Here is a 9,079-nt window from a genome sequence, read left to right as displayed (position 1 = left end):
GAGACACAGAGAGAGAGAGAGAGAGAGAGATGGGGGGGGGGGGGGGGGTCTATAATCTTCTCGTATCCGATCTTCTGAGTGAAGTGAAGACCACCTCAGACTGTCTAAAGGGAAAACCTGACTAAGCCTTCACGTTCAGGTAAAATTGGGTAAGTTCAAAGTTGTCTAACTATAGTCAAGTCACTTGACTTCCTTATTGGCTGCAATCGGAATCGGATCTTATACAAATAAGCCCCAGTCAGTCATTTATAGTTATACGGTTCATCACAAATAGAAAAAGAAAGTAAAATAAACGATCTGGTAAGTTCAGCTACAGTCGACCAGAGTCCTGGTTATTAATGTTCAGTATAAGGCATGTCGTTATCTCGTTATCGTGTTGTTGCCAGTGTTGCCACCAAAAATAAAATGCATCAAAGAATAGATAAACCGTCGGGTGGCTCCAGGAACAAGCACGTACGTCCTTTGATTGATTGATTTATTGATTGATTGATTTTTTTATTTTACAGTATGCCGGGTACATTTCAAACGAAAGCACAAGTCAATACAAAAACTGGCTACTACGATCCATGACCATGATTAAGCATCACTTGTTTTCAACAGGGTCCACCATTTTCAATTCATCAGAATATTTAGACGTACAAATATACAAATATTAAGGACAACTTTAGTTTTTTTTAACCAAGGTTCATGTTTTAGGTTATTATTAGACAAAGTAAAAAATGAGTGTTAATTTTTTTCCATTTGCTGCTTTCTTTCGTTTTAGGGATTTTAGGTGTTTTTGACAGGGGGGCGGGGGCATTCGAACATGGGGCTAAATATGTATTTTTTCACAACATTTTATAGCGATTTCTTTTTTTATTATTATTGACCCCAAGAAATCTATCGAATGTGTCAAACTGAGATATTGAGCCTATGACACACAGTGTGGCTTCCCCCCAGTAGGATACCTTCACATTCAGTAGATCCTGCTATCTTTTGTGGCCAGAAAATAATAAAAAAAAAAAATCGCATTTTATAAAAGAAAATACATGCCCCCGCCCCCCTGTCAAAAACAGCTAAAATCCATAAAACGAAAGAAAGCAGCAAATGGAAAAATAATAACACTCATCTTTTACTTTGTCTAATAACAACCTAAAACATGAACCTTGGTTGGAAAAAACTAAAGTTGTCCTTTAAGTCGGTTAGAGTATTTATTGCAATATTACATGCACACAAATTCGAATCGAGTTACGTCTTAATAGGCTAATGTCATTGTGCGGGATGACACGGGGCTTTTGCAGGGCACTAGGCTATAAATAATATAGTTAACGGATCTGTGTGTCTGCCATTCATCATGCATGTAGCACTGTAGCTAATACAGGTTGACAATAGAGCGTCGCAGCCCCGCCCCCAACGAGGGCCCAGGAAATAATTCCCTGTTCATTTTCCCCATAGACTTTTCAAAAAGTATTTGTTTAAAGACGTTTACGCCACGGACAAAGCCAACTCTTGTTGTGACAAATCATGACAATGGCCCGGGGAGGGGTCCACCTTGAACCCCTAGTCAAAGACTCAATGGGCTGCACCGTTGTCTCCTGCCGCCGGGCCTGCAGAGAGAAAGGCGACAAGCGCCTGCAACACCCCATATAGCCGATCTACAAGCTAACAACCTGTCGCTTTGCGCCACATAGTGAGCTTGTAGATCTGCCATTTTCACTAGTTTAAGTCCCGGGCAAATATCTAATTTCTCTTTTAGGTCACAAGCTAAAAATGTATGTTTGTGAACCCCTGCACTAAATGACCTCGTCACAGGCCAGGCCAGCCCGTGCCCTATAGACACAATGATTGAAAGAGTTTTTATATTTGTATTGACAGGAGGGGTGTTTGTTCCTGTTATGTTTCATTAAAGTATTATTTATTTTTTGTACTTTGTCGCCGACTTGCACTGCACTTTAAGGTAAATAAAATGCCTAATCCTGTAGGCCTATACTTGTGGACCTGTCAACTTCCTGGAGCCTCCGGCCAACGGCCAGCATTATCACAGACCTGCTGACATATGACGACATGTCAGTGTAAGTTGGAGGTCAAGAAATTCCACAGAAAGAAGGGAGTATAACACTAAGAAATGCATATATGCTTAGTCAGATCAGTGTTTCTCAAGAAGGGAGTAACACTAAGAAATGCATATGCATGTATGCTTAGTCAGATCAGTGTTTCTCAACCTTTTGAGCTCTGGACCACTAGCATATTTCATTTTGACTGTGCCGCTCTCCTGGGATCGAATCTAAAAGATATCGTGCTTGCTTAGTTTACCTTTTGCTTGCCCTTAAGATTAAGCCATGCATGTCTTTTAAGGTTTGTGTAGTCGTATGTGGCACTGCTAAAACACCCAACACTATACTTATAAATTAAATCAAATATAAGTGATCAAGGTAAAGCTTAGCTTAAAACTCAATTAACAGACCACACCACCTTTTTAAGATCGAAGTCTGGTCGTCTTAAACACTAATTTAAATTCTTCAAATTGATTTTACCAGGCAAAAGAAACAAAAATTTAAATTAGGGAAAGACTGAAACAGAGGCTTATTTAAGGGGGGCAAACAATACTTTATTAGCTAAAATACAGGGGGGCATCTATAAGCCAAAATAAAATAGTAACAAAACTCAAACCCTAATAAAATCCTAAAATAACTAAACCCTCACCAAACAAAACAATTAACAAACAAAACAATCAATGACTGTTAAAACATTGATTTACGGTCACATGCATGTGCAAAGGTAGCAAGGGGGAATTAGCTTCAGAGGGTCAGTATGTGGAGACAACCAGGCTTCTACTTCATTCGTTGACACTGTAACACAAAGGCAGGACACCAGTTCATCTCTTCCACACAAATTAACTCTAGCGACGGTACTTCAACAGATAGGTCCCAAAATGGCAACACTACAAAACGTGCACCTACAGGCAAGCCCAGGTTTTACGCTGAGCCCCTCTGATAATGGCACTGCGTGTAGTGCTGTAGGCTCTCTGCTCTCTGTCCGTCTCCTCTCGTGGAGCCCTCCTCCCCCCGGCAAGGGCACACACTCTGGGGGGGGGGGGGGGGGGGGGGGGGGGTTGTGGTCGTGGCACTTATAGCGTAGAGGACATGGCTAGTGGCTACCACTAGCCCCCCATGGGGGTCGTGGCGACTCAACCCTTACAGCCCTTCGAGCGTCGACGGCATGGCTACCACTGGCCCTCGGCTGCGTCCTGGCCCCCAGCCGTGGTAGCTGCCCCTTGTTCCTCCCCAAACAACCTTCTCCTCATTTCTGCAGTTCTCTCTCTGCATCCAAACACACCTCTCTCACATATAGGGCTGCTGATTAGTGGGCCACACCCAACCCAGGTGCAGGTCATCAGCTCATGTTGTGCCAGTCATGGAAGAATAATGAATGCATGCAACTCAGTCAATAAAGGTAACACAAAATCACACTATAATGAAACTCAAACACAAGAAAATATTAAGCAATAATCTTGACAATAATCGTATTCTAAAGCATGCAAAATATACAAACACGAAATTACATAATAAATCATTTTCCACTGGTACGTACTCCGTTTACTTCACAATCACAAGACTGACATGAATATTTTGTGTCCGTCCATCTGTTCATGTACAAACAGCTTGTACAGTGAAACTCAGATATGGCCCACTGACATACCATATAGTGTACTGTATATAAAAAATCACACCCGTGTGAACTGAGTGGTGTAAGGTTTTATATAGCATGATCAGCTGTGGTCTGACGTAATGTCTGACGTAATGAAATCACACAAAATATGTTAAGTAAAAAAAGCTATCATTTTTGATAAATGTATGTATCACACCTGGATGTGATTTCACAACTGGCTTTTTTTGCGCAGAGAAAATGACCACGGTTGCTACGGTCATCCAGTTCACCCGGGTGTGATTTCATTACGTCAGAAATTATTTTGAACATAGCAACCATGGTCATTTTTTTATGCACACAAAAGCCAGTTGTAGGAGTGGTTTACACCACTCAAAAACGATGGACCTTGCACAAAAACAAATTTCACACACTTTACACAGTAAACCTGTGATGTGACATTAAAGACAATTCTGATTCTGTGAATCTTGTAATGAAACTGCTGAACATTTCTGTCCCAGCCAAAAGCCCAGAATTATGCTACTGCTCAGGGTCTAGGGGTATATTTGTACAGTGAAACAGCAAAAGGCTCATTAAATCAGTTACGGTGCACTGAAAGGTGACCGGTGAATCTTCTGATTAAGCATTCCCAGGACAATTAAGTCCCAGCTGAGCTCCTAATTATGATACTTCTCTCCGTAAGTTGTAACAAAATGAAGCTGAACATTTCATTCCCGGCTGAGCCCCCAAAGTATGCTACGACTAAGGGCCTATTAAGTGCAATTAATATAATTAAAGTATATAATATATATATATATAAAATAATTAATGAATTAATTAAATATAATTAATAATTTAAGTGTCTGCATGGGTAAAAAGGTATCGACATATGACGTGTAAATGATGCGGAACCCAACCCCAGATTCCACATGCAAAACGAGCTGTCACTGTCTCTCTCTCTGGTGGTCCTCTGACAAGCCCTCCAGTTATCCCGTTTTTCCATACACCTGGTCAGCTCATTGGTGCCTTCTTGCATCTTTCTTGAGTACATCCACGTAGGCCTATCACGTTAATGTGGGACGGTCTCGTGACCGTGTGTTGGTTCTGACAGCACCAATTTGCAGGTTGGCAGCTCTTGATGTCTTTGGCAGTGTACTGCTAGTAGTATCAATCTCTTTACTGCTATATTTTCTCACTCATGCTTGGTATTCCATCATACTGATTATTGTAACATGTGCACTCTTGCTGTAGAGACACAAAACAGGCCACAAGCCAAGAAGCAAGGAGCTGGAAAATAAGACTAACCAAGTCATAGTTTCCAAACCAAATGCCTGCCCATCTTAGCAGTCTAGCTACTCTATCAAGTGGCCAAAATAAATATGGGGCAACACACCTGGTGTGTTTTAACAATAACTCTTTACTATGCATAGAGGACTCTTACTCTTACCTGTCCTAGGGCTGGGCATATAGTGTCAGGCAGAAGAATTACAAGGTACTTGTTAAGGGTCTTACAAACACTACAAACCGAGTATGTAACGCTGATGCTCCGACCACTCTGTATTTCTGAACGATCTGAAGGACCTGGGGTGCGCTCCAGTGCTCTTAGAGGGTATTTCCGAACGCACTTACAGTGTACAAGGGCTTGAGTTTCAAACTGTTCACAACTGTTCACTGGTCTCCGCTGGCACTGGCCATTCACATTGGCCTGGATTCTTCCCTCACCCGAGTACACTTCATTCAACTGAATTCAATGCTTTCACATTGCAGCAATCCGTATCCGAGACCATCTCCATGCGGTCTCAGGAATGGTTGGGTGATCCGCTCCGGGCAAGGCATGGGGTTGGCCAACTTGGCCATGATAAATTATTTGCTTTTATCTGCCAGCAATCCAGCATAGGGATGGAGCAAGGAGGACCCGCGAATGGAAGTTAAAGTTGGACCAGATAATAGTGACTGGCAGAAGACAATGAGTTGCCTGTGAGAGAGAGAGGAGAGACATGAGAACACAGAAATATCAAACACAGTAATGTGGAACAAATCAATAGCTGAACTGATCTGTATGTACAGATTATTATTTTTGTAATCCATGCACATCAGTGATTTCAATGAGCAGCTGATCTACATGCTTGCAATGCAACGCATTGTGAGCTTGTAGATCAGCAATTTTGGTAACTGGTGGAGGTGGGTGCACGTGCACCTGCAGACCGTGTCAACCAGGGTCTCCAGTATCATGCAGTGTGACATAAGTGTGAGGTGTGGGATAAAAGATAAAGAAAACTTTATTGTCCATTACATTCACATACAAATGGTAATTTGTCTTGCAATCAGTTTACACTTACAATAAAACATGACACAAAATAGTACACAGATGCATTAAAATACTAACACAGCAACAGTGATCATGGGCTGTGGGGATTAGGTGGTGGAAATATTTAAACATTTTCTTATTTAAAATGTCCACAGCAGTTGGCACAAACAAAGTCCTGTAAACCATATTTTTAGCAAATTTTGATCTAAGCGAGTGAAGAGGGTGGGTAGAATCATTGTAAATCTGAATTGCCTTTTTTATGGAGCGGTTGTATAATATACAACCGCTCCATAAAAAAGGCAACTTCAAGACATGACTTGGAAGTTGCAATTGTTAATATCCATTATCATGTGGAAGCATCCAAATGGTGTGTTCTCAATCCAACCCTCCCCAATATTTATAAAGGAACATTGTGTTTATTCATTTATTCTCTTGGGAATACAATAAATCTTGCAAAACAAACAAAAAGAAACAGCTGAAGGGAAAAACTATTAAACTAAGGCACTTCAGTTGACTAATACAAGCAGTGCTGTCATTCTGTAGACTAAACGGAAATAAAATATATAACACCAACACACTGGTCAACTTAAGTGATAATTTTGGTAAATACAAAAAGGTATTTCTTAAAGGTTAAATACCTTCTTTTGTTTAAAGTGGGAAATTTGGTATATAGTCTTTTTTTATTGGCCTAAAATATTGTCTATATACATACATTCATGAACCCACTTGCTGACCGGCTGTCGGCATTGAGCAAGTTTTTTGACTTGACTTACTTGACTTATTCCTGTAGGCTCCTAGGTGGAGCATAGGGCCGCAATCACATCATCGGACTCTGTTTTGAGCAGTTTGAGCAAGTTTTTTAATAGGGTTTTTTTATGTGACCACACCATTAACATCCTATATTAAGATTATTTTCATTATGCTTTATGTAGCATGTGACATATCAAACTAGGGGGGTTTTATGATTCTGAATCCATTTCAAGCATTAGTTTTGCACAAAAAACACTCCTTGGGCTAAAAACAGCCATAGCCACTTGCCCAAATGTGCAAAACTAATGCACATTTTTTTGTGCAAAACTAATGCTTGGAATGGATTCAGAATCATGAAAGCCCTAGTAGTTTGTCATGTCACATGCTACTTAAAGCATAATGACATTTTTGCCTTATATAGGAGGTCAATGGTGTATATAGTCACATATAAACCCCTATAAAACATTGCTCAATACTGACAGCCAGTCAGCAAGTGGATTCATGAATGTATACTGTAGACAACATTTTAGGTCATAAAAAAAGACTATATACCAAATTTCCCATGGTCCCACAACCCCGGCTGCCGGACTACGAGTAAGGCTGGGGCCGAGCCGCCGAGGCTAATTTTCAGGTAGGTGACAAAATGTCAGCCAATCAGGAGAGAGTAGGTTTGAGCTTAAAATGTTATAGTGTTCCAGTTCAAATTGTGTCTGCTCATTTCTTTGTGTTATCACTTACAATTCCACTTGTTTAATCTGTATCCTCATCCTGACTACGTACTACGTATTTTATCCTGATTGGACAAAATTGATAGCCCAGTTTCAGTTTCTGAAAATGCATTTTCTTCTTAAAAGCTAGAGAGACATGGAGACTTTAACACTTAACCAAAGAAAATCACTTACACTACCTTTAAAGACAAACATACACATACAATTTCCAGAACAATATACAGTAGGCCTACACTTTCCACAAACATACCAGTGGTGAATGGACACTATAGTTTCATACCTTTTGAATAGTCCTTGGTTGTTTGCCTTTTCTGTTGTTGTAATAGTAGAATGGTTCCTTGGCAGTGTTAGCTTTTCTGTTGATTTCTGTATTATATATTTTCTTTGTCTTCGCACGTGGTAGCCTACCTTGAACAATGACATCTCCTGTGGTGCTACTCCAAAAATCACTGAGGGCACACCTGTGCCTAATTATTATGATTGAGTGACGTGACTCACCCATGACTCATCCCCTTTTTAAAAATAAGTTACAAAGTGTTACACAAAATTGGAACAAAATACCTAAATACTAAAATAAATAACACAATTTAAAATAGTTTTTAACGGAGAGGTGACAGATAAAATATCTAATATGGCATACTAACCTGGACATCATAGCTGCAGGCCTGCTGCCTACGAGAGCAATGGTAAGGTCCCACAGTAGGCCTACTTTATATGACCATTAGATGGCAGTGTTGATTCTTGTCTAATATGGTTCAGTTTGGAAGTGTCATTCATTTGAAGGAGGTCTACCGTAAAAGAAAGCAATAAGGTACACCGCACACTGTGTATCTGCTCGGAACAAGAGTATTGTCTTATTTAATGAAGCAACGTTTCGGTCACTAGGGACCTTCCTCAGGCATGAAGGAGGTCTACCGTGAAAGGATAGGACAGTGGTTTTCAACCTTTTTCATGGACCACCATTTAATGAGATGTAGCTTTGCATACCCCACACTAAAGAATGTTGTTTAATATCGTTGGTTAAGTTTTGTCGACAATTCCATGCTGTATTGATGTTGTAGCCTAGGAGAGATAACAGGCAAACGTTGATCAAAAGAATTATTATTCTACATTCTCTAATTGTGTAGACTTCTTGTAAATTAAGTAGCGGATGTTTAACAATAATTTAACTCTTGAGAGCGTAAAATGAAATAATATGGACCCATAAGGGTCCATTTGGTTTCATTTGACGCTCTCAAGAGTTAAAGATTTAAAAAGGGTCCATTGGGTTACCAATGGGAATCCCCTCAAAGACCACTGGTTGAAAACCACTGGGACTGCAGGACAACCACTCTGCGTCTGTTTGTGTCTGTGCTGTCAGTGTGTGTGTGTGTGTGTGTGTGTGTGTGTGTGTGTGCTGTCAGTGTGTGTGTGTGCGCGGTGTCATCTCTTAGTTTCCATCACAATGACCGACCAATCTGGACAGAGGATCACTGTCTCATTCAATTACAGTGTCACCTGGCAGACTTACACACACACACACACACACACACACACGCGCACACACACACACACACACACACACACACACACACACACACACACACACACACACACACACACACACACACACACACACACACACACTCACACACACCCACACACATAGAGAGAGACAGTATGCATGGCC

This window comes from Electrona antarctica (assembly GCF_951216825.1).
Source record: "Electrona antarctica genome assembly, chromosome: 11".
Taxonomy (NCBI): Eukaryota; Metazoa; Chordata; class Actinopteri; order Myctophiformes; family Myctophidae; genus Electrona; species Electrona antarctica.
This window is presented reverse-complemented; position numbering follows the sequence as displayed.